This window comes from Vanessa atalanta, chromosome 15, assembly GCF_905147765.1.
Source record: "Vanessa atalanta chromosome 15, ilVanAtal1.2, whole genome shotgun sequence".
In the NCBI taxonomy this organism is placed as follows: domain Eukaryota; kingdom Metazoa; phylum Arthropoda; class Insecta; order Lepidoptera; family Nymphalidae; genus Vanessa; species Vanessa atalanta.
Window position 1 is genome coordinate 5,437,081 of NC_061885.1, and position 25,746 is coordinate 5,462,826.

Sequence of the window (25,746 nt, forward strand, 5' to 3'; positions counted from 1 at the left end):
TTCTAACCGGAACACCGCTATACAGAATATTGACGTATGACGGTCGAATTATTGATGACTGGGTGGTATCCGTCCAGGCGAGTGCTAAACCGTATTAGGTAGGCCTATGAGGAAGATACATTTTATTTTTATTTTTTAGGTTTATTTTAACAAGACTCATTACGGATTTGTAAAAAATACCCATATAATTGATTTAAATTCTACATTACTCGATATACGATTGCTATCGTGGTTTTAGCATTTCAATCCATCCGCCAGTCACCCGTTTGTTCCGGAAATCGCTCCGCCGTCTGCCCCAGATAAAATATTTGTAGCATTTTTAAATATATTTAAATTAAAATTTGATTTATTTAGTATTTATCATAAATAAAAAAAAACTTGTATTTGTAATTTTGTCTAAATCTAGTGCAATATATTACAAAAATATTAAAAGGTATATTATAGTCGCTTCGAATTTTGAATTATGATTTTTAAAGACACAAGTCGTCAGTGATGCCATAACTTTAGTGGTTGGCGAAACATTACTTTACACCCTTGTAAGGAATGGTTCATATCTCTTGCTGTGCCAATGACTAGGGGCTGTTGTGACCATTGACTATCAGATTGCCTTCCATTAAGAATTAAAAACATTCATAATTATTATCTTATTGAACAAAATATTCTAAAAATGTGAACCAATTTTCTACATGTTACCTACACGTCCTACCTTTACAGTTGATTAATCATTGCGATTGCAATTAATGTATACTCGAAGTATTCGCATCAAGGGCGACGATATTGAAGCACTACGTAGCTTTTAATATTTTTTTTCTATTGAGAAACATACATCATTTTACTTTAACCTAGCAGGCTCAATCAAATTCTACAATATATCAAACAATAACATTTAATATATAAAAATACAATATTAACATAAGAATTTTATTTAACACTAAAATGTATCGCGTTCGAGTCAGATGAAATGTATCGACCTCGGAGTGGCTTTACCTAATTCGTGTCTAGGCCGATCGGTGATGCATCAGAGGCTTTATGTTGCAGCATTACCGTTTGGAAAGATAAACCGGTGCTCGAGTGAGTGCATGGCGGCGGGCAGCGGGCTGCGGGGGCGAGGGCGGTCGCCGTCTAGACGCTACGTCACGCGGCCTCGCGATACCGCGTCTGTAAACAACAGTGTGCACTGACCGAATATGGCACCCGGCATCCGCCACGACCGCCCGCGCCGATCACCCTGCGACCTGCACAGTGCACGCCCACTAACTGTTCACTGTTCACCATCACTTTGCCCTTTAACCTGCACCAATGTGTAATTGTAAATTGGTGCAATTTTGCAGGCACCAGCAAAGAAGACCAAAACAATATCCACTCACCACACATACAAGAAGATGCTTATATATTTCTATTCGTTAATTTAATTTTATTATGAACTATAAAATATTGTTATTGATTTCGGTTAAAATGACGGTCGTGTCAGTTAAATAACTGTACTCCGAAGATCTCTTATAAAGATAAAAAAAATTATAATGATAGATTTTTTCAGACTCAATCAAACTTGTTTATATAGTATTTATCTCTGTATATGTATCGTTTATTTTTCCCGGAATATGCGTCAATGGCTTTTGCAGTACGTACGAATACAATCATTTTATAAATATAAACACGGTGTATAAATTACTAAATGTATTATATAATGCAAATGATTATTATCTATATTTATTGGAAATGTATCATTAAATACCAGTCTTACAGGAAACCACTGTTATCTACAGCTGTGAGTGATTTTTTAAGGTGACGATGAATATGAAAATTTGCCTATTGTAAAATTTCATTTAATTAAATATTATCAACAACATTATACAAAATACGATTATGATTAATATATAATCACGACGAACATATTTTATGATATTTATGATAGATTTTATCTATTTATTAAATTACACGTGTGCCTAAATATTTATATTTATGGATATTGGACGGTGGTCCTTTGACATGATAAGTATTTGAATTAAAAACAAAGTTAACGTGACATTACAGTGACGAAAATAATATTTTTATATTGAAAGTAATAAATTTAACTTAATTATTATGAATAACGATATAATTAATGTAATAAACGATTGTATTATTAGTTACGGAGAGGAAAATAAATAAAGCTATTATCTAACAGTTTTTACTTATTTCATTTCGTTTACTATGAAAAACGATGAAATGAATTTAAAGTGAAGGTTATTATAGCGTTTTCGAATGTTTTAACTGAAAGCGTTAGGATTTGCTATAGGGAATAGAAATCAACGTTTTAATTAGCTTTCCAATTTCCATATATGTTTTTTTAACATTATTGTTGTGGACGCTTTTATCAATGACGTTGGAATATATTATCTACAATCCTGTAAATTGCTTTACGCGCTAGTCTAGAAGTACCACTGTAAATACACTTTTGTAAGTATTAGTCGATTGACTTTTTAACTTTTATAACTTTTTATTTAACTAATATCAATATTATTATTAATTAAGATCAGTCATTTTGAAGCTGCTCATCACTTGAAGTGTCACTCCGGTTGAAGGATCCATTTGTTTTCGTTAATCTAGGCAGGTTGTTGAAACTTCACACTCCGATCCTCAAGGTGACCAAATATAAACAGCAACCGATACGACAAAATGCAGAGAAATTACCAATTAGCAATAAATTTGTTAAAAGTCCGTATTAAGTGCAATTATTTAAGTTAATTACTTGTATATTACCATATTTTATGCTGGTCCGTGATCAAATTAAAGCGTTAACGCATTATATGTATCTATAATATAATATTTTTGAACATCAAAGAGGAAAATTTACATTTCAAATGTTCGATATCTCTGAATGAACGCATTTTCTACGGTTCAATGAACATGATCACGTAACTCACTTCCGACGTGGGTTTATTGAACATGGCACTTGTAGCCGTTGGACTGGATGCGATATGTATGCAATGAAGTGCACTCGCTGTCTAAACATATCCTATGATAATCATTCTAACAATGAATGTCAGCTTAATACAAGATAAATATTATAGTTCACTAAAGAATTTATGTACTGCTAAGATACTGCCTGTTTATTAAAATGTGGAGCCAGAAAAATAAAAAAAATTACCATTTAAAGCTAGATACAGCAAAAGCACGGTCAACACATCTGTGGAGATACAAATATAACAATAAAATATAACGATTTACAAAATAATAGTAGGTTAATTGGAATTTTGTTTTCAGATAAATGTTGTATTAGTAAGTATATATAATTATAGACAAATATAATTTTGAAATGTTTTGATGTTATTGTTTAAGCAGTGCAGCCAGCCGTGACTTCACAGCTATGCTACGTGTAATCGAAATTTTACATTGTAATATTCTAGAACAGAAACATTGGATTTCTATAATTACACGATAGTTATGTAATTATATTATTAATTATTAAAAATATCTTAACTTCACTAACTTCATTTAAACTATCGATAACTTCTAAACAGATAAATCGAGTTAAATGTAAAATAAAGTGAAAAGACTTTTACTTAACTTTATAAAAAGCGTATTTACGATTTAAAAGTTTCAAAAAAAGATTACACACTCGAGCACTTAGACTGTAATGAATTATAAACAAATTACGCATGAAAAGTTAGTTTGAGCAGTTGCTTGGATTTTAATCCGCTCTTCTCGGTTCTTTAGATTAATTTTACTCAGTTTTATGTTTGATTAACTGTAAAGTAACTTACAGTGCACTAAAATTTTATAGTTTTATATGTATATTACTAGCCGTATACCTGTTGGCAATATCCGATCTGAAATATTATACATAGACCCTGTTGTAGAGTTTTTTTGTAACTGTCGTTGTCTATACACTATTTCTCATGATTTCCATTTCCTACATGGCATAACTACCAACCCCAAAAAAATCTTAAAGGATGAATTTTATAAAACATAGTTACGATTTTATTTCTTCATAAACAAAGACATAATGACCAATTTACTAACTGCAAAAATTAAGAACTTCCATATGAACTGTCATTCCCATTCTTTTATTTTAGATTATTAAAATTGTCTGTCATTAACTCATAAGCAGTAATTTCCCTCTTTTTTATATCAAAGATGCCAAACATGCAAACTTTCGTTCAAATTTTGACCCCTCCGTCTTTCAGAAGTCTAAATACCGAAATCCATATTAAAACTCCTTACACCCAAAAACGACAATTTTCTATATTAATTGAAAATTATCATCCTAGATTTCACTCTCTTAGGAAATTAATTTAGAAAAATTCTTCCTTAGTACTCAACTATACTACAACTATATCCCATAATAAATTTCTGTGCAAAACGTTGTCACACCCACCGGCTTAGACATCACGTTGTAGGTATGTCAGTCAGTAATTTTCAAATTTTATTAATTAGATGGTACTATAATTATTACCTATATAGGTAGATACATGTTATATATGTGTATTATTACCTCATTTAGCTGATTGCCTCAATGATTTAGTGGCTTAGATCAAATCTCTGATCGGGTCAATTAAAAATTAATTGAATTTTTCTATCAAGAAGTCAGCAACAAGTTGGAGTTAAGAAGCTGGTAGTTTACTAGACTCCTGTCCTCGGAAAACATGCAAAGTTTTAGTTGGTCTATGTGCTGATATCAATATCATCCAGACGGACCACAGCCACAGTGACCGATGGGACGGTCTTTATAATTTTTAAGACTAAACTCTTTTAGTCACCGTAGACAATGTTATCTGCACATAGATTACATCTTGAACATTTTTTTTTAAATCTGAATAATATTCCAACATTTTCAAGATATCTAATATCGGTATTAGTAAAATGATATATGTCATGATATAGAGATAGGCAAAATTGACTGTTTCTATTTTAGTTTCTGTTTCTATTTTGTCCAATATAATAAATGTCACGCACTTTTGTTATCACTATCATCAAATTAAACAAATATATTTTATTACTCGTATATGAATATCATAGAAGAAACTAGATAGATCGCAGTGTCACTCTTACGTCAAGTCAAAATAATGTTTGCATTAATTAGTTATTTAATTTAGTCTTACTCAGTATGATCCAAAAAAAATACAGAGAAGGTAAAATTGTATTTGTAATGTAGGTATATAATTATTATCACAATTAGTTGTCCTCAAATATTTAGAATTAAACGTAATTAGAAAAACCCGATAAGTATGACAGCGAGGCCGTAGCGATGAGTTTTTTTTATAAAGGCATTAGCACTAATTAAGCAAAGATATAGTATATTTATAGTATAGAATAAATATGTACATGCTAATCATAATTTTTGGCGTACTTGATTAATAGCATTTTATAATTGCAAATATTTCGTACTTTATAGAGATACGCTCATTTCGTCATATAATATAATATATTATTGAAATATTTTAGTATATGTTTTACAAAGCGATTTGTACTGTTCGTTACGCTTATTTACTTCGGCTTCTAGTAAATAACGTGTGCATGGAACTAACGAGCTGAACACCGCATTAGTATCTCGCAGTCAATTTAACATTCACATTACATTTAAGTATTTTACAAGATATGATTCAGAATAGGAAAACTCTATGTAATAAATTTAAGTAAATTATATAATTATAGTAAACAAGTGGTAAGTACGAGAAAAAATGTGGGTACACTTGTTCATAAGGAGATTTCGACACCGTTTGGGTGATTAATAAGAAAGTTGGGATATATTATGTTTTACACAAATAATTTGTTTTTAATTATGATGGTTTTTAAACTTTACACTTTCTTACAACCATCTGCGAGGGCACGGCAGCATATCAACTTCTATATCGTTAAGCCGATTGCCATGTGAATTGGTATAGATACACATTACAAACGCACGATAACACCTGCCAGGTTTTGGTAAATATACTCGTATATATATATGTATTATGTTTCTTTTATTTCTGTTGTATTTGTTCCTATCATCCGGTTGAGTTCCTTTTCACAGTCGTTATTGACACCTGGGTGAATATGTCTTTTAATATATTAATATAAATAAACATACATTGAGTAGCACGCGAGTCGTATCGGATAATTGATTGAAAAAAAGTGTCGGATAAAAAAAGCGATATTAACTGCACTAGAGCGATGTAATAAACACAAAAATGCCGTAACAAACATTCCAATGCTTTTTTACTTTTTAGTATGGGTCATTAGGCTACACGCTTTTAAGGAAATCAGGCGTGACCAGCGTGACAAGAACTTGTCTGAATTGATTAATTGTACAATTTATATACATCTGAAAACTATATTTTCAATTGTCTATAACGGTAAGTGTATATTCTCACTATTGATATTCATATAAATACATGTCATTTCCATCCACGACCCGTGGCTAGACGATACGCTTCGGCGCCTGGGAAAAATGAGCCTAGCTGTTGAACATAATCAATAGAATAATAGTAGAACTATGCAAAAGAACCATTTCGTGTGTCAAGAGGTCGTTCACTAGTATTGTTGTGTTAAAACATTAGTTTGTGAGATATACTGAGTCACATTAATAAATTTTTTATACATGCTCAATGTACATGTACATATATATTAAATGAAATCTTTATAAAGCTTTTTAAATTTGATGATTTAATAAATTGTAATGTAATTTATTAGACAAGATACTATTTTAGTTATGAGTTTTAGGTTATTTTGATGATGTATATCTAACATAGTAGCTATTATTGTTGGAACATGTATTGCACACAAATGATAATACAACCTTTTTTAATTTTTCAACCTTTGAGGTTCTACGACGAGAGTTCTCGGGAATAGTGTTTTAGAAATTATTTAATTTTTTAATGAAAAATAAGTTTGCTTTTATTCTCAATTTTATATATAATATTTATTGCAGCACTTGTTCAATATAAGATTGTTGAAAAGTTTAAATTTTTAACCTGAATTCCACGTTCTAGCACAGTTATCTCAATGTTACATAACTGTCTCGAAACATAAAATATATATGTAGATTATCAAGTTCATATTTTAGATTTACGATAGTGATAATTTATCTAATTGTAAAAAATGAAGGACACATAGTTATCAATACAATTACGTGGTACAGACATATGTGACGTACTAGCACGATTATATATTAAAAGTTCCTCGAAGATAAATTATATTCATTTTGCTAAATAATATTTTTGATAATCGCAGTTTTATCAAGCAGGTTAATGAAACAAGTAGTTTCAAGGGTAATTGAGTCCATAATATTTATTCAAATACACAATAGGTATTCTTCATGTGCTCAAAGTATCACGATATCATGCCAAGATATTTAATTATCTGTTATCGTAGTTGTCTTCCGATAAGATACTTAGAACACTCGAACACAAATGTAATGTAATGCTACATTTTTTGTACGAGATTTATTATCTAAATTATAGAAACTGTTTCTTTTAGTATAACTGTCTAGTCTATTAGTAAGTTAATAATAAATCATTTTATATGATTTAAATTGGATTTAACAGTTTTATTAGAACATGTCTAATCAGCGCTTAATTAAACAAGTTCTATTTTTGAATATATATTTAGAATGCAGTTTGGGAGAAATAGTATATCTGCGATGTTAGAAAGGTGATTTTAGCGATAGAGATTTGATTAGCATAGATAATTTAATATATGGCAATTTAATCGGGTATTAAGATCGTATTAGGTATGTTACGTTGTTATGTATGTTGATCATGTAATGAAAATCATTTTTAATTTATATATTTACTCGTTGTTATTATTTATCTTTTGTATTTTTACTTACCTACTTATTTATATGATATATAGCCATTACATGTTTTAAAAGAAACAGCGACATTGTTTCTATACATATGTGAACTTAAAATAATCTGTCACACTAAAATATATTTGTCTCAATGACACATTTAAATAACATTTATTATCGCCGGCATTATACCACAATATAAGTCTATACATAATAAATATATCTATCACATGATAAATTAAAAAATATATCGCTGCATAAATTTCCTTTGTTGTGAATGTATAAAATTATGTAAATTTCTATTTTTAAGTATAAATATTTTATTATGCTAAAATATGAAGTGTGTATAAAAAATAATGATTTATAATTTGGATATATTTTATTTTGCAGTTGGTAATTCGAATGAATGTGCTGTGTGCGATGTGTGCGATGTGCGCGACATATGGTAGGCGCCAGACGTCTAGACGTTGGCTCCGGCTCGTCACCTGAAGGCTCTTCAGGCAGCTAGCACCCAGCCGCAGACGCGACGAATAACCAGTCCCACTTTCTAAGTGTTATAATTTCGACAGTTAACTATTCGTCTCAATTTAAAAGGAATTTTTCTAGCTGTATTTATTAATATTAAATTAAAACAATATATAAATACTTATATATATATATATATATATATATATATATATATATAAGTATAAAATACTTATATATATATATATATATATATATATATATATAAGTATTTTTATAAATAAACTAGTAGCACTATTTACTATATAATAAAAGCGCAGAGTAAGAAAAAATGTTTTATATGTAGATAAAAATTTAAAAAGGAGAATATTTTGAAATTGTAATTTATTTAATAAAATTATTGTGCTATTTTTTAGAGAATATTTTAATACGAAAAACGTAAATATTAAATTCATTAAAAAAAATTATAATAAAATAAAACGAACGAACGTACTTTGAAATTGATTTTTTATATGTATAATGACGAATGTAAATTATACCAATCTTATCTCTCCTTTTAATTACTGCCATTTAATCCATAATTTATTATAATATTTTGGGTAGGTTATAAATGTCATAATACACACACTAAAACGCAGTAATGCTTTGTAACATGAAATATACATATATACATTAATTAATATATTCATATAGTATATATGAATACGTTAGTTTTTTTTTTTTAAAGTATAAATTCAATAATTTGTACATAGATCTTAACTAGTTGTTGCCCGCGGCTTAACTTGTGGTTATTAGGGGTTGGTCATCACGTGTTAGCTTGAGAGATCAAATTTGCTTCATACCAAATTTCACCAAATTTGCTTCAGTGGCTATGTCGTGAAAAAGTAACAGACAGACAGACAAATACACTCGCATTCATATGTAAATACTTTCGCAAATATTAGAGAATAATTTTAAATAGCACATGTTTTATTTAAATTTATGTGTGTATGTATCAGGGCAATGACCTATATTGAAACTATGAATTATAACAGCTGTTGTCGAGATATACATAGATTTATCTATAATTTTAAATATGATTTAAGATAAAGCGAGGAATATTTAATTATCTAATTTATTACTATCAAGTAACTAGAGAATAGACGAACACATGACTATGACGTTAATGTGAGCATACAAAATGCATTAACCGACGTAAACAATTTAAAAATTATAATAAATAATTAAAACAAAAACAAAACACATATTTATTAAAATTAAAACAAGATTAATTTGATAAAATAATAAAAAAAAAATTACCGTCTAACTATAGAAGAATAATATTTTTCTTAGTAACTTCTTCATGAAGGATTAGCATGAAGGTCGCAAGAAATATACTCAACAATCACAATTCACTTGCATAATTTTATTCGGAACATAATGAATAGGAAAAAACATAAACAGTCGTGCTATTATTATTAAAAGTTTTACATATCGTCTTGTATTATGAAAATTCGCACCAAGCATTGCTCAACATAAGGAGACTAAGTTGAGTTCAAATGGATAAATGAGTTAATAGAGTCAAACTATAGCAAACTATATCATAAAATGTAGAAAGATTATGGTAGAAAAGGGAGAAAGTGCTTACAAGATTTTGATTAATTTAAATGTGAACTAAATTTTCGAGAAAGTTTTAGTTTTATTCATCCACGTTGATCGCGGATTGATGGATATTTTGATAGAATAAAGTCCGCATATGCAGATTTAATCACGATGTTTTCTTTTCACGTCAAACATTTGATCAACACGAATAAAACTGAATAATATGAAGGCATTTATTTAGTTCTCGGCCGTCTTTGTTCTTGTAATCTTCAATTGAGAGCCACGTACTCTATGTACTAGACAATCCTTAAGAAAGTAGAGGATTGTTGATAAGGTTGGGATACATCATTAAAATTGTTGTTTCTTATGTTTTTAAATAAAATAATATAATAAAATACTCAAAAACCGATGAAAAAAGGAACATTATATTATGAGTCTAATAAAATTGACTACCGGCGATTACTGTGTACCAATATTATAAAGATGAAGAGTTTACTTGATTGTTTGTTCGAAAGACATTCCGCTTAGGCTCTTCAATTGATCAGTTTTATTTACCTTCTATTGTATTCAGTAATATAATTAGATATAATATTTATAACGCAATTTCTTTGCTCAACAATTATTCATGCAATAATCGCATGATTGATGTCTATTATAGAAATATGGCAACCAAAAATTGCAATAAAATGCTGATTGAGTTGTAAATAAATATTTAAAAAGAAGAATATTTATGTTGTTCACTAATCATTATCTCCATCAATTATGTGGTTCTCACATGGTTAACATAGGAAATTGTTTAACACTGAATACTGATACCTAAATTCTATTCTAATAAAAAAAAAATATTAAATAACTTAAGAAGTTTATCTTATTTGTCAAAACCCAAAGCGGAAAAACAAACATTAAGGGATTTATCGAAATGAAATGTTTTTCCAAATTGTCACTACTTTAAATTGATTGAGATTGAATCGTACATGTCAGTAAATCACGTTCATTTTTGTGCCTATACGAAGGACAACGATTTGAAGTTGATATTGGAGTTTGAAGATCAATGGCAACGACTTTTCCCGATAGATGTGTCATTTATTCTAACAACTTATCGACTCTCAGTCAGGTATATCTTGGACAACTTCAACTCATAATACGTTGATGTGTCGCCGACATAATTATGCGCTGTATGTATGCTATATGAAATAGGTCCGCTGTACTCCGTTAACCTATCGTGAACAATACGGTGGTAAGACTAAATCTTCGTCAAAAGCTAAAAGAAAATCACTACTAACATCTCAAGAATGACAGCGATTTTGTCACTGCAGAAAGTATATACTTACGAACATTAGACCGGCCTAGCACTAGCCAGCTTATTTCCTGTGAGTATGAGATGTTGTGAATAGAAGCTGTAGACAAGTATTCATTGGTCCTGATAATTCATGTTTTTTTTTTCACTTGACGGTCGTGGCATTAGCTGCGTATCGAAATGTTATATCTTACTAGCAGAAAAGCAGCATTTTCATCACGATGAAGACCATCGATTCAACAAATTCAAGCCTTTCATTATTCAAGATTACAGCAGAAGAACTTAACTTAACATTTGGTAGAGAAAATAATATGCAGTTAGACTTTTTTGCATTTGGGACTAGATTATTCATTACATGTCGCAGAAGAAGGCCGCAGTAAGGGTATGTAAGGAGAATAATTTAGCTAAACCATTTCGCCGAAGAAGACCTGGTGGTTTTTATAGTGAGTAAGTACTTTACCCGGTTTTTACATGTTTACTCAAATAAAATAGAGAACGAAAATAAAAACTTATAATGTGCGCTCATATTCTATTAGGCTATTCCATTTGCCCATATGCCGGTTAATTGTACGCAACGCCTACCTATGTAATAACTAAAATCATCTCATTGTTTCTAACACTTTAAATTTCAACGAATTAGATATTTATTATAACAGCCATTGATTTGATACTTTTTTTTATGATATCGGTAGGCGGACAAGCCAATGGGTCACCCGATGGTAAGCGGTCACCAAGGCCCATAGACAATGGCGTTGTAAGAAATATTGACCATTCCTTACATCACCAGGGCGCCACCAACTTTGGGAACTAAGATGTTACGTCCTTTGTGCCTGTAGTTACACTGGCTCACTCAGTCTTCAGACCGGAACACAACAATACTGAGCACTGCTGTTTGGCGTTAGAATATCTGATGAGTGGGTGGTACCTACCTAGACGGGCTTGCACAAAGCCCTACCACCAAGTAAGTGATACCTTTTTTAAATCATTGTTTTAAAACATGCGTCGTGTAAAGCAATTTCTAATGGAATAACTTATTTATCATCATTATTATCTTTTTTATTTGTTGTCATTGGTCATGCAAAGTACTTTCCAAATGAGTTTTACCTACTGCGACGTCAAAAAAAATAGTTATCTAAACATATGTCAAATATAGGTAACATCATTGCTCCTACGCTACATATTCATAAAAATAAATATGTAAGAAGTAAACATAATAAAAAATACTGTTTATTTTCGCAAAGGAAAAGCATTCATTCAATAATTGTTTCCGCCATGCATCCTGGCAGATGTAGACAGGTTTACCTCGGGGAAGGTTCATTGTTTCTTCGCTGTAAAAGAAGTTCAGTGGGGAGTATAATTATTTATTTAATTAGGAGCAACATGTCATGCGGGTGCGGGCGTCATAAAGTCGGACGGATCACAGTGAATTGTAAAGAGTAATTGGAAAGAAACCCCGCTGAGCTCCGGCGGCTCTTTATTCTCGGGGACGTATTCAGATTTGCATGCTAATGCATATATGCATAGGTACTAAAATATATAGTTATTGCAATTGGTTATTACTTGCGCATAATATTTCTTTGTCTTTGTATTAGTTTGCTCTTCGCTCTATCTAAGCTTTATTATTCTGTTTATTATAATTTAACGTACGGTAATTATTATTATAAAAATTATCACAAATTTAATAACTAAAATAGTTATCCAGAATAATAATAACGTTATTTAATAACTATTTACGAATTTACTTAATTAAATATGACGTGATTCTCGACTTCGTTTCGTTTAGGAATAAAATAACAATGATGTATTAATTACTTATAAATCAGATTTAAATATTTATATATTAACTGGTATTGATTAAATTTAATCCTAATAACGTAATCTATTAATTTCAAAGCTCCAAAATCCTATAAATAAATATTTTACCGCGTCTAAGCAAATCCATTTTTATTTTGTCGAATATAATATCATAACATAGTAATTATCCAATATTTAAAAATACTGAACGTAAACAGTGTGTTGTTCTATAAATACACATTAATCGAGATACGTTAGAGACATACTTGGTAATAGATAACCTTATAACAGGTGAAGTTGACCTTATTAGACAGACACAACTATGCTAACATTTACCCAGACAAGCTAGAGTTGTCTGCAAACGAGTCGTATGGCCTTATCAACTGTTATCACCGCTGATAACGTGATATTGACGCTAAAGATAACACCTATCGAGACATACTGAGTACTTGCAATAATCTACATGCCTGCGGACTACGATATGACTTAATCACGTGTTGGAACGATTTGATTGCAATTCAAAATTGCGTGACGCGTTATACTGCTGTTATAGAAATACTTTCCGTAACTAACACATTCGTGGAATTTCTTTTTAATCAAACGAATTACTTTTATGAATTTAATATACCACTAATAATCGATGGAAAATATGTATTAACAAGTTAGTTATGGTTAACTTGCCTTATATTTTATTATTTATATTATTAATTAAATAAATAAAAATAAATAGCCGTTTAAAAATTAAAAGTCATTCAAAAACTTATTTAAACAAGTCACAGCACACAACACGCGGTAAATGTCCTCCAGGCGGGCAAAGGTCTATTTGAGGAGAAGGTTTAAAAGTTGAAGTTTATTTCATCGTGTTTCTCCAATTTGGGTTTGTAGATGGACATTTGTAAAATGTCATCCGGTACACGTGGCCGAGCACGACAAGAATTATAAAAACAAACCAAGCACATGATAATTAAGAGGTGTTTGCCATACTTCGATCAGCATTTTGTCCAAGTTCGTAAACGCCGTTGCCGCCCTGGACCGCCTTCTAACCATCGTAGAAGGGCCGGAAACACCTTGCGTTTATAAGCCAGTGTGGTGCGCTACAGGATTCTGTTTGGATCATTCTAAATGAGTGCACATTTAGGTCGACACTCTCACTGCTCGTAACAGAGATGTTCTGCGAGTCCACAGAGAGTCATAGCTGTGAGAACGATACGAGGTTACCGTACGGTATCGTGGACGGTGGCGCAAACTTCTCGCGGGCGATCCACCCCAGGGACCTCTACGTGGAGGTGCTCGCGGAGTTGTACCGGTTCCAGGAACGAGTCTGGACTGCGGCAATATCAGCTGAGACCTTTCGCTGCCGAGCGTGACAAACGCGATGCTTGATAGTGAGAGGAAATAAATGTTATGTCGCAGAAGGAGGCCGCAAAGCGGGTGTGAGAGAGGAGTGTCTCCCTGACCTGCTCCAGCAAAGAAGACTTGGCAGTGAGTATCGCTGGTTTTTTAATGGATATTCCGACTTCATCAGCGTCGGTGAATCGCACATTCTTTAAAGGAGAACCGCCTACAAGCGTTTTTGCAGCAAAAAAAGCCACGTTACTTATATTAATATTTTATCTATTAATAAACAAGATTCACAAATACATATAAAATAATGGATTGATTAATTAAAAATTGTATATAATAAGAACAATAATTTGAATTAGTGACAAAGAAGTTGGTTCTTCGCGTTAAAATCTAGATTCCGAATCAATATGGCAGCTTTATATTTAATTATGATGTCTTACCAATTATGATGGTACATATATATTGCTTTTACGTGAGCTTTACTTGTGTCTCTAAATTTAGATTTTTTATATACTTCACTATCTCAAAATGAGCGATCCTGAAACTACTTATCCAACCAATACACCTATCCAACAATCCCCCTGTATTTAACATTCGATTCATCTGTTCTCCCCTGTAACAGTCCTCTGTTCAATTCATCCCCATATTCATATAACCTGCTATCTTGCTATCTATCTGACAAATCCATTGGCATCTGATATATTAATGAAAGGTGATAACTTTATGACAAATCATCAACTGACGTAACATATTTATCGCTAACCGATTCATTATTTATAGCAACTTTTATTTATTATCTATTAGAATAAGACTAACTTTTTTCAAATAATAAAAAAAAAATATTTTTACAACCAAAACAGACATCATGTATGCAGTTACATAAAACAGATTAAATCATGTCTGCCGTTATCTTTATAAATACATACAAAAAAATATTAGTAAAAATTTAAATAATTAACGATGAACGATATACATGTCTTAAAATAGAATGAAAATGCTTTAATTATTTGTGATATAATTAGGATTGAATGAAGATGAATCGTTTGTTTTACAAACTAAACGAACTAAATAACGCGAAAACGAAATATTCGGACATTGTTAATATAGTCTTAGGAACATCAATCAAAGTTGTAAGGATCTTAGTGAAAAAAAATATCTTAATACTATCATTAGCGAAAAAATTAAGACTACAGTCGTATATTTTATAAAATCTGAATAAGAGTTGATAATTGAAATAAATAAAATAAGCTTTGTGTGAAAAAGTTATAATATAGCTTTCATTAATACGTAATGTAAGGCTATAAGATTATCAATAGATTTACTGAGTACATTACTTAGATGACACATTTAAATAATTTATTAGTAGTCTTTATTAGTTCTATTTATATATCATTGGATAAAATATCACGACATCAGCGTATAGTCAAAAGTCAGATTCACAAAAGTTCATATCTAGACACGCGGTAGCGTGTCAGCCAAGTTCTAGTAACAGAACTGGCTAGTAGCACCGTGTGTAATATTACACGAACCATTTGGAGCCACTTTTGACCTCCTCATAACTCAAAAACTATTTGACATAGGTGTGTCAAATTTGGCTCATATATTGAGACTCGCGAGATACACATGTGTTCCAAATTTCATAAACGCATCTCAAATGGTTATTTAGATATTAACGTCTAAAAATCGTCATTTTTATCACTGACTGACCTATAGATCAAAACTATATCCTACTTCCAGGTGACCTAGAAAGTTCAAATTTGGCATGCAGGTAGATAATTAAGCCAATATAAAGGAAAAAATCTGAAACTGGTAATTTTTTATCATTTTATTATAATTTTTCATTTTATTGGGTCTATTAGGAACACTTATATAGTTAGATACTTAGTTCCTGTAATAACTGTACTAAAAAAATGATGTAAGAACCAGCAATCAAAACTTATGACAGCCGGTCTTCATGTGGATTTTAAGGTCTTCACGTGAATATATAACAAATTGAATACCACCCTTAAATTTTTTAAATCCAAATATTTCCGTTTTAGTACTTATGAGTATAGCCGACTTTCGTATTTATTACGTTATTAACTAGCATTTAGCGCACATCAATGGTGCCAAATAATTATACTTAAAAAAATAATAATAATAGGCATTTCGGTACAAGGCGCGCGACGCGACGCCGGAGCAGCGCGTTGCGATTAAACCTTAACGCGGACGTGTCTGAGCGAGTGGCAACCGCGCTCATAAGAATTATTTCAATACCTTCCGATGGAAACTGCCTAGTCTATTCGACTGCATATTTTTTGTTTGAGTATACTAGTATACAACAATAAAATAGGTTTCGTGAGATTGTAGTAGAGTATGTATATCGTAACTGGAATGATTTAAGTTTGTACTCTAGCGCTACAAACGGGGATCCTTATTGCTTGGAAGAACAGTATCGAGCAAGCATGCTGATGTCAGCAAAGGACTGATGAATGGGTCCAATGGAAAAATAGAGAAGGTACATTGGGGACATCGATAACAGCAATAGCGCACGTAAAATAACAATTCAATTTAAACATAATTTAATTTGCGAACTAGAAGTCAAAACCAAGTTACAGATATTAAGTAATGTACATATATGTTCAAAGGAAATAATTCTCTATTTGCTTAGCATATTCTCCTGTTATACACAAATTACAAAGCCTTCGCCTTGACGGTGCTCTTTTCGACATAGGCTCCTCTATATTAAGTAAAGAGCAGGCTTACGTTGGCCTCTCTAGAGTTACAACCTTAGATAGAGTACATCTTACCAATTTAGGTTCAATTCAAATCAAGACACAAGAGAGCTCTATTGTAGAGTACAACCGTCTGCGCACGTTATACCACCCCTACTTGGCCAAATTAAGTATTAACAGAAAACGCGTAAAAATAAATCCGGACACTGAATGGGCAATTCACTCGAACATTTCAGAGGTACCTACAAGAAAAATAAGAATGTATCAAAAAAAAGACAATTATGCCCCGTAAACGTAGGAAAATAGAATAGCTTAACAAAAACCATTTGGTATTAATTTTGTTATTAATAAGTACCTATTAATAATTTATATACAAAAAGTAGTGATATCCCATCAAAAACATAAATGTAAAAATGAGAGCCAAGTTAAATATTATGATATATACCTTGGTTGTTGACTTCAACGACAAAAGAAGTGAGATCTAAATTTGTGTCAAGTTAAATAGCCCTTCTGAAATTTATTTATAACTACATAAAATAGCATTTCTTCTTATAACTTGGGACAATATATTGTTGCCTAAGGTCTGACTTGGCTAGTTCTTATATGTTTATAAACACAACTTGTAGTTTGTGTTTAGAATAACAAATTATAACTCAGAACATCTAAGAAGAAGGGAGGACAGCTCAGTATTGCTTAGTTAGTATATACGTACATTAAGAGCTGCGATGGTCCAGTCACTAGAAAACATGAATCTTAACCAGATATTGCGAGTTCATATCTAGACAAGTACCATTGAATATTTGCGTGCTTAATTTGTGTTTATAATTCATTTGTAAAGGCTTAGAACTTACGAAGGCTATAATATAATTCGTATATAAGAACTAGCCAAGTCACACCTTAGGCAACAATATATTGTCCCAAGTTATAAGAAGAAATGCTATTTTATGTAGTTATAAATAAATTTCAGAAGGGCTATTTAACTTGGCACAAATTTAGATCTCACTTCTTTTGTCGTTGAAGTCAACAACCAAGGTATATATCATAATATTTAACTTGGCTCTCATTTTTACATTTATGTTTTTGATGGGATTTACATTATTAAATTAAATTGGCCGAGATCAATCTGAAGATTTGCTTCCCGATAGTAACTGGTTATCATCGTCCATAGACATTAGCGCTGTACCAATGCGCCATCAAGCTTGGGAACTAAGATGTAACGTCTTGTGCCTGTAGTTTCACTGGTTCAAACCGGAATACAGTATTAAGTATTGCTGTTTGGCGGTAGAATATCTGATGTGTGGCTATCTGCCCGGACGGGCTCGCCCAAAACCAAATAAACTCCTGTAGAATCTTTGCCTTTGTTAGAGACTGTTTGACTACGTTCAAGAAGATATTAAATTGTCTATCACAGGATACCGGCTTCCATCAATCTAATAATAAGTAATGTTTTATCATTTTAATTCTATTTTTGTTCTATTCCATTGAACAAATAATGAAATGACTTGATGTATTTTTAGTTTATTATAAAATGAAGAAAGAAAAAAAAACAAAGATAAAAGTACATACCTATTTGTATATTTGTTTTTAAATATATTCATTTTACATGCATAATTTCCTGTTTTATTTTATTTTATCTGTACCTTATAAGATAAACGTAAATAAATGTTAACGATAACATTCATTTAGATATTTTTAAGTATGATTACTTAAAAATACCAGATTGTGGCCATGTCGGTCCATCTCTAAGATTAGAGACTGTGCAGGATATATTATTATAATTCATAATAATAATAATAGAGCAAGTACATACCTGCGTTTGCACACGTAGTTGTGTAGCAAGCAGACTACAAGCAAATGGATAAGTCCATTTGACAATGTAAGAAGTTTAAATCACTTCTGACATCGTCTGTTAAATATATTTTTTATATTATTAATTGGATAAAGTAAAGTTGCCTTGGAATTTTATTTTAGAAACGACAATCTTGCTCTGAGAAGTATATATTGATTTCGTAGACGTATATTATAAATTTTATTATAGGTAGAATTTCAAACGGAATATACCGGTTTCCGGACAATGTTTTTCTTCATCACTTTTTTGTATATTCTGACTCATCTCGTTTCGCATTTTACAAACTACTAACCAACTACGCAGGAGATATTGTGTCACCGGTATATTACACAAGTGTGTGCAGTGTGTAAATACCAGAGACATGTCAGGTGCAGTTTTGATTCACAAGTGTGAGTCGATTCGACAGGAGTCGATTGTTTAATCGAATTTCCAACTCCGAACTACTGAGATTTTATTAAAAGTAGAACCCGTAATTAATTCAATTGGCCTGGTCCAGCAAATGAACATGAGACCTTATAGCTGCTTTCGTGGGAGCAAGACACTAGAAAATGAGGGATTTAAAAGTAACAAGCTTAATATGACACTATCATAACACACATACAAACTGAACCTTCTTTATATCGCATATAAACGGCACGTCACGTAAAGCGCTAAATAATAATTAAGAATAAAGATCTCATCCTGAATCACGTATGTAGCGCTTGTTATTTAGGTCTCGAGACAACAATATAGAACCTTGTTGCAGTTCATCATAATCACTTTATTTGTGTTTTGTCCGTATATACATATTAATACATTTTTGCTACCATTCCACGCCGTCAAGATTTATACAGTAACTAGTTTTAATTAATATTTGTAGATAATTAATTAATTAAACTCATTATATACTTCATGTAAGTTTAAACTTAAAAGAATAGAAACAATCATCGCAATGTAATTACTAATACAAGTACAATTTAGGTACATAAATTACTGCCTACAAATAATTTCAAACATTTTTGTATACCTGAAAGTCATTATTTAATTTAAATAAATTGAAGTATTTCGATTTATTTTAGCGAATTTACTTATACTTATTTATTGGAATCTCAGACAGATAGTTGAAACTTATGTAGGCTGTCGAACGGCGCAGCGCGGTGCAGCTAGACGCGTGCTAGTTGACTCACGTCTGTCTGCTATTGTTTGTCGATGCCAGCACCGCGCCACTGAATGTACACGGACTATTCACATCATTTGCTTCAGTAAATAAAGGTAAAATAGTCAACTATACAAACAATTCAATATATGTATCCATCGTCATAACTTAGGACGTACTTTGTCTTTCACGGTAGAATATTTATTTTTACTGAAACAATTATAACAAGGATGTAGAAATAATAATCTTATTGTCTTATAAATAAGGAACGTTGATCTTATATTCAAATATTATTGTAAATTTGTAATTAAGTAGATCAGTAATGTTTATAAGGAAATTCCATATATTATGTATACAATCCCTTACGCAGCCCGTAAGAAATGATATCGAACGGTCAATGTGAAAGAGGCGGCGCGGCGCGGCGGCGTGATGTGCTACGCGAACTAGGCCCGCGCCCTCCCGCCGACCTTGTCGCGACACGGATTCATTCGTGCGTCACCCTAGGCCGTACAGTGTACACTGTTACGGATTACACTTCGAAGTTCGAGTTGCGTGCGAGTTTGCAGAGATGATGATATCTACTAGAACGAATTTTATATATGACGTGAAATTATAACGAATCGTTTAACAAAATTTGACCGGATCGTAAAAGACTAACGAATGAGATATTATCGCCAATAGAATTTAACACATCAGCTTCAAATTCTAAATAAACTATCTCTCATCCGTTATAAAATAATGCTTATGTTATCAAGCTCAAGTTTCGTTTTTATTTTTACATGTATTTTACAACGTCCAATATTTACATACGGATTTTTTACGTCATAAAACAAATTTCAAGAAAACAAAACTGCTCGACTAAGTCGTTGAAATGACATGAATTTTATAATAGGTCTTACAACACATGGTAGCTGCCAGACGTCTAGACATTCCGTCGCGTCAGCCTGAAGGCTCTTCAGGAAGGCCGCCGAAAAACCGCCTCAACCCCCGATATTCTCCTTTCTCGCCCAGGCCACTCCCCTACTACGATTACGCAATATCGGCGCGCTCAACTTGTTCTAAATTTAGGGTAGAAAGTTTTATGAACGAAACAAGTCTGAGATACAATTAATTTACGAATAAGTATATTGTTAATGTAAAGTTCAAACTCATTTTTACGTTCTGATACTTATCGTTCTTGCACATATCGGATAAGTATTCATAGATTCAAATTTCGATATCGTTTCATTCATTGTAATATATTATATACAATTTCTCACTAATGATTTAGGTTTCGAACAATTCAAAAGTCAACAAGTCTTTAACATGTTTTGATAAACTAAAATTCAAATTACAGTTTTGTGTAATTCAGGTCGCTCCCTAATTTAAAGCCACTGATCCTGATATTCTAACTTACTTGGCAATTTTAATTTTTTATGTAATGGAATTAAAAACAGACAACTTTTGCTTATTACTTAAAGATATAATATAAAGAGGAAAGTTAATAAAATAAATAAAAATAATAACGGTTCTTTGCCCGTATAAGCGCATGTTGCAAATGAGAGCTGTCGGTGTTGGTGACGGCACCCAACGCGATTTTCTGCATTCGCAACGTCAATGTACGGATTATTCGAGAACTCTGAATTGATGTATGGGTATTTTTATCTTTCGCTTAAATTTTTTCACAATTAATATTATCATTATGATTAATAAGTGTTACAATGTTACGTCATCGTTTTATTCCATTATAAAAAAATGGCTTTGATTACTTATAATGAGGTCTATACGCAATTTTTTCATGATATCATCAAATTGTAAAATATAATATAAGTAGATCAAAATGTATGTAAAATATATAATTATTAATTGTTTTAGTAATCCAAATGTAATGATAAATAAAAAAACAAACATATTTGTTCGTTAGAGGTAAGAAATTTATGTCATCCATTTATTTTCTTTTCATATTCTTATTGATACTTTATTCCTGAGAAATATATAAAGAATTAATGATTATTAAAGAATATGTATGTACCATATAATTAAGTATGAAGATTAATTAAAAAATATAATTTTATGCACCATTATAATTTAACAACTGTCATATTGACTATGGATGATAGTGTTAATTTTTTTAAGATGTTATGGATTGTGTCAAAATCTGCAAGTTACAAAAGGTAAATGGATTAACGATGTATGTGGGTGAGAGGGTGGAGGGAGGAAGAGGGGGTATCGGTGCATTCGTTGCACCGTGTGCAATGCACCGATCGCCTCCACTGGCCATTGCCACCGATTTCGTTAACATATACAAAATTTTATCCACATAACCAAGCGGTACAATAAAGTGAATGTTCTGCACAATTCCAGTTTTATTCATTTAATACGCGACCAGATATATATATATATATATATATATATACATAGGTATCAATTGTAGATATACATAAAACATAGCCTATGTATACGTATTTCATAAATCATTTGATACAATTTCACTATCATTTAACAGACGCGATAAACACATTACCCTCGTTAGTAGTGTTTTTATCCAATCATTATAAATAAATTGTATTAAAATAATTAAAAATTAAACTTTTCTTTATATTATATAAATGTGTAGGCACTAGCTACCGTCGTATAAAATATGGGTCTACGTATATCGTTTATATTGAAAGACAAATTTCAATCAAAAAAGTAGAAAAGTCTTGTTTTTTTTCAAAGAATTTTCGCAAGCGTAAACGGAAGAACTCACAATTTCAACACAATCGGATCAATAGTTAAGGAAGGCATAAATGTCCAACAAACAAATATTTTTTACTAGATAAAGATACATAAATAGATACGAATATCTTGTGTGTTTAATTTCCCATGTGTCAGTTACTTGTTCTTGTATCGTCCGCTCCAGCTAAAATTTATCTTTTATTTACGCTTCCGTGATATTATTATCTGATCTACGCAAAAGATAAAAGTATATTGTAATTTTGAGGTAAATATTTAAAAAAAGTACAAAAGCAGTTATACGGCCTGTGTAACCATAAAAAATGATAAGGAAGTCCGTTAGTGGAGCGGTGAGATCGAAGTCCTGTTTGGGCAGTGTCGCGTGAAAATGTGGTGAGAGGCCGGATGGCGGCTAAAACCTGAGTTGTGTTCACCGCTGTACCTACCTTGTGTTACTTTTATGTTGCGTAAAACAAAGTCTAAAAATGATAAATGAGGTTATAAATGTGCGTTTTATCCACCTTCTATTATAAGTGTTCAATAGAAGAAGAGTATGCGTTCGACAGTATACTTCAATTGTTTTTTTTTCTATATTTTACGGAATCAATCCATTTTTTTCGCATATCCAGTTGTCTCCAATGGTTTTAAATTTTGTCATTGTTTAGCTCTGATTTTCGGTAGCTCAGATTCCTTTTTTGCCGAAATATAGTGAAATAGACCAAGAAAATAATCAGCACATAGTGAACAAAACGACAAAGAGCTACTAATATAATGTTCTCAATAAAATAGATAAGCCTAATAATATTTTCTGCCCTGGTAGTGTACGTGTAGTGGATGATTAACTTAATACAGGCAATATTTATTAGACTACAGCCAATCCATTGAAAATAAGGGTGCTGGATGAAGATGGTCTCTTTCTGCGAATGTTGTTTGTTACGGAAGGAGCTACGGAATGGGGGCGTGAGGTGAGAGCCACCGCTAACCCGGTACGTTTACATGTCCAAATGTATTATTCTATGATATATTTTCTAATTTCGTAAAGAATACGTGACGATATTAATAAAAATAGAACGTTCGGTTGTTCTATTATTTCCAGGATTTCTAGGATATAATAAAACAACATCTGATATCTAGTACATATGAATAGCCATTGTTTTGTTGTAATAAATATTAAAATTTAATTAAATGATATTTTAAGTTAATAACATACAAGACATTATTCGTACTTAAAACTTATTTTAAAGGTAACATACAAAAACAAACTAGCTCTAATCGCAATATCTAACGATTACATTTTTTACCAGACAAAACTTAGACCGAAACTTTTGTCTTAATGTAAATTATTTACGTATTTTAGTTTGGTCGGCATCATTTAGGTAAAGTCCAAAAATTGCAATCGTTCAGAAGATCTCAAAGCAACAAAAAAGGACAAGGCTGCATTATGAGCGAACGTTAATATGATGCGATTGCAATGCGGTCGTCGCCAGTGATCTGATGACCTTGTTGTGACACCGGTACAGTCACCAACACGTCTCATTTAATACAATAAAGCGAATACCAAGTAATAAAAGTAAAGTAACAGCCTGCTAATATCTTACTGCTGGATGAAGTAGGTTTGGATCTTAATCCACCAGGCAGATCCAATGGGGTTCATGGATACATATAGCTAATTTAGATCATGTTATCCTGCACCGAGCACAAGATACATTTTAAACACAAATTAAACACATGAAATTTCAGTGGTGCCTGCATGGGTTTGAAATCGCGATCATCATTTAAATTTACATGTTACCACTAGGCCATTTCAACACTTAAAACTGTTTACGTTTTATTATGTCGGAATTATTTATTTTATGAAAGATTGCATTGAAATAATGACAATCGTATTTTAAGGACAATCATGAATCATGTGAAAGTTACTGAAATATTAAATATTTAAATGTATTAGAATCGCTAACAAGACGATAATGATTTAGAAAGAAAATTAATTTAGTTGTAAAATTGAAGATTTATAAAAATAATTTATATTATTACTTTACTAGGATGACAATTTTAGTAATCAAATCACTCATTTAATTATTGTTTCGTTTTGTTAATTGTATTTAAGTTTTTGTATATTAATATTTGTTTAATCAATTTCTTAACGGTTACGTTTTCACAATTGCAAGTTATTCAAGTACTAGTCCACTTGGAATTTAGATGTCCAAATCGTCTCAGGTCGCGGCCCAGAGGTCGCACGGGCGTGGCGGACGGCGCAAGGGCGCTGCAGGCGCCCCCGTGCCCTTGCCGCCTTGCTGCCAGACGGTGCATGCACTCTGCACTGACTTACCCGCAGTGTTACTGCATTTTATAACTGTTTGTTGTGGAATTGAGACTCTTAATTTTGGAGACCACCATTTTTTTTATTTTTATTTTGTTTTACCTCTACATTGGAATATCTTTGTAAGGACAATTAAAGGTCAGACATGAAAATCATAAAGTTTGATAAAATGATTATTATTTACCTCGGTTCAATTTTAATATTTACTTCAAAATATATTTAAAATATTTATATATATTGTGAACAATTATGAATTATTTATGACACTGTCGAATAACATTGTTCGCCTGTTTGAATTTGAATATTTGTTTGTTTGAAGTCTTTAATAATCTATAAACTCCTTCGAGTGCATTGTAACTTCATGCAACGAATGTTTGAATAAATAATGCCATTTTACTTTAAGCCTTCATAAAAGTTCAATTTCCAATCCTTGTCTGGCAGACCGGATAAATTTATCGTTTTGTACATTTTGGCCGAGTGCGGTTCGTCATGTGTTATTTAAAGTTCGAATGTCCAAGTTGAAAACTGTGAATTATTTTATTTATTACAGCTGATTTTTTATGTTTATAATCAACTAGTTTTCATCTGCAGCTTCGCTAGCTTGTGTGCCGGGAGGGGAGCTGTCTGCAGTCAGCAGGTGGTAGGTATCCTATGTCCTTTTTGTTCAGAATTTAAAATTCGGTGTCATAAAAACTTTTAATCAAGAATATTATTAGCCCTATCAAACATGCGCTTAAATCAATATTTTTGTGTGTGCGTTGAATGTTTTAAAATGCTTGTATTCCAACTAAGCTATATAA

At 31.5% G+C, this 25,746-nt stretch overlaps 1 protein-coding gene across 1 annotated transcript in view; it reads left to right on the top strand.

Annotated features, from left to right (window-relative positions):
- LOC125069590 overlaps positions 1 to 25,746 on the top strand; it is a 60,441-nt gene that overhangs the window by 20,724 nt on the left and 13,971 nt on the right. The gene's annotated exons all lie outside the window — the stretch shown is intronic.